This window comes from Meleagris gallopavo, chromosome 20, assembly GCF_000146605.3.
Source record: "Meleagris gallopavo isolate NT-WF06-2002-E0010 breed Aviagen turkey brand Nicholas breeding stock chromosome 20, Turkey_5.1, whole genome shotgun sequence".
Lineage (NCBI taxonomy): Eukaryota > Metazoa > Chordata > Aves > Galliformes > Phasianidae > Meleagris > Meleagris gallopavo.
Window position 1 is genome coordinate 5,600,243 of NC_015030.2, and position 2,746 is coordinate 5,602,988.

Consider the following 2,746-nt stretch of genomic DNA (forward strand, 5'->3'; position numbering starts at 1 on the left):
TGCAGGTGGTGATGGAGGCTGTGGGCTGTGGGTGAGGAGGGGGGCAGCCAGGAGGGCTGTTGGCTGGGGGGTGAAGAGGCCCAGAAGGGACTGAAACTGCCCGGGGGGGAGCAGGCCATGGAGGTGATGGGGCTGTTGCTGCTCTGGAGGTTTTCGGAGGTTCGCAGCTTGGAGAACATGGCGAGAGCATCCGGGAAGTTGGGCGGAGTGGCCGGCGTGTTGCTTGGGGTGCACATCTGTGGGGAGAGGAGACACTGGGCGTCAGGTCCCCGTGGGTCACTTTGGGACCCTAAGGGTTGTTTGTGGTCCCCGTGGGCAGTTTTGGGTGCCCACGGGGTTTGCAGGGGTCATACAGCCCCACCAGTGGGTGTCAAAGCACTACGGGGGACCCCATCATGTGAGGGATGCTCAGAGCTCAGCGCAGTGCTGGGGTCCCCACGCAATGCTCGTGCTCTGGGTGAGACCCCACAGGGCTCAGGGTTTGTGCTGGTCACAGTTCTGCGTTGGCTCAGGATTGGGGTTCCTGATCCCAAAGCTGGGAATCTGTCTTGGGGAGGTTCAGCCCCACTGCTCCCGTTCAGTCGGATGCTGACAGGGAGGAGTGGGATGTGTGAGTGCCCAGCACCACCTCCACGCCAGCACTGTGCTGGTAGCACCAAGGTTCAGCAGTTTTATTAACTGCACCTTTTAGGGTATTTTCCTCCACATTACGCTGCAAAGTCAGCACTGCCCTGGCTGTAAGTTCCTATAAGTTCCCTCACCAACACACAGCCAGCTTTGCCAACCCAGCAAAGAAGGGACTCGCTGCAGCCCCTGCAAATAACCCTCACTGTGCTGTGCAACCAGGACTGGGCACGCTTGGCAGCAGCTCATACAACCCAAAATAGCCCAGCGGGTGTTCTCCCCTTTCAGAAGGGGCTGGGAGCACTGGTGGCATACAGACAGCCCCCAGCAATGAGGTGGGGGTTCTCCTCACTCTGCCACTTCCCAAAGCCATCAGCCTGGGCACAAACCCAAGTGAACGGGGGTCCCTGCAGGACCCAGCTGTTCCTGCTGCAGCTCCTTCCCTGGAGTGCAGAGCAAAACAAAGGAGGGCCCCGAGGTTCTCAGTACCACCCGGAGCTTCTGTATATCTGGCTAAATTTAGCAGGGGCTGTGCTGAGCCAGGGAGAGGAGAAACACCCACAGGGGAGTGCGTGAGGCTGCAAAAGTCACACACCCAAAACCAGGGGAAGGAAAGTGCAGAGAAACTTCTCCTTGTCCACCTTAGTTATGGGGGCAGGGTGCCCATCCTGAGGCCCCTTCCCCTTTATCTGGGTTGCTCTGAGCACAGCGTTGGGGTTTGATCTGTGGGGTCTCCAGGAGGAAATCTGTTGGGGTTCAGTGCTCTGATGAAAGCTGTAGGGTGCACAGATGGGAGCGCCTGCGTGGGGTTTTGTCCTGAGGGGTCCGAGTGCCCGCACCCCACATGGAGATGCGGCACTCAGTGCTGGGATGGAGCAGAGCAGAGCCAGCAGAGGGGTCCAGCGGTGCTCCTCCCGCAGCCTGAAGATGCTGCTACCAATTTGGGGTCAGGAAGATCTTCTAGCAGGAAGCACAGCACCATGTGCTTCCAGCAGCGCTGCGGTGCTCCCAGACCAGCTGCAGATGCCACCTGTGCTGTTGCTATAGCAGAGGATGGGGATATGCTTAGGCTGTGCTGGGCTGCTCCAGAACTGGGTCCTTGTCCCAGACGCTCCTGTTCAGGCTCACTTGTGTCCTCGGTACGTAAGGGACCTTGTGCCCCAAATGGCACCTGGGGTGACCAGGTGCAGAGGGGTAGACGCAGCTTAGGCTTTGTGGGGTGTTTGCACAATTAATTAAACAAAAGAAAGAAGAAGAAGAAAAAAAAGTGGTGTAATGATTTGCCTTCTTCCTCCAGTATCGTTATTTTAGGGAGCTGTTGGCTGTCGTGGATCACAGAGCCCCTTGTTGTACCCCACCGTGAGTAGGGCTGCTCAGAGCCAGAAGTGGGGAAAGCAGCAAGAAATGCCAAAAATGCAACACGGCAGGATCCAGCGAGCACCATCTCCTTGTTCTGCACTGGTGTCAGCAGCAGAGCCCATGTGAGGACATAGTGGGTTTGGGGAGCTCTGAATCCCATAAGTGCTGTGTGGGGTGGGAGCAGAACGTGGGCCCTTTTCTGGAGCAATGGACGCAGCATTGCTGCCTGTTTTGCATGGTGCTTCCCGCAGCCTCCCAGGGCCGGTGGGGCAGAATGGCTGCACTGAGCACTACTTTTTAGGGTGATTTTTCGTTTGGTGAGTCCTGCAAGGCCCGAAGCAGCTCCGCCTGCCTCCCCTCCCCAACTCTAAATGGGGTTTTTTAAGGAGGGGGGGCAGCTCCGGTGCGGGGTTTGACCTTCCCTCTGCCACCAGATGGAAACACGGGGATGAGGCACGGCTAGCAGCTGCTGGGGGGCTCTGTGGGACCCCCCACGCTCTGAATATAGGAGAAAATCACAGTGGGAGCCACCCAGCCTGAGCAAGGGGAGGGGGGTAACCAGAGGTGCAGACCGTGAGGCCCAGACTGCGGCCTGCTGAGCGCCTACGGGACGGCCTCGACGGACAGAAACGGGACAAAGCAGCAGAACCCAGCCCCGCTCAGCCCCAAAAACAAAAAGGGGAAGAAAACAGACGATCAGATGTGTCCCCATCCTGGCGTGAGGGGAGCGGGGCCGCGGCCTTCCGCGCGGCACAGCCGCTTC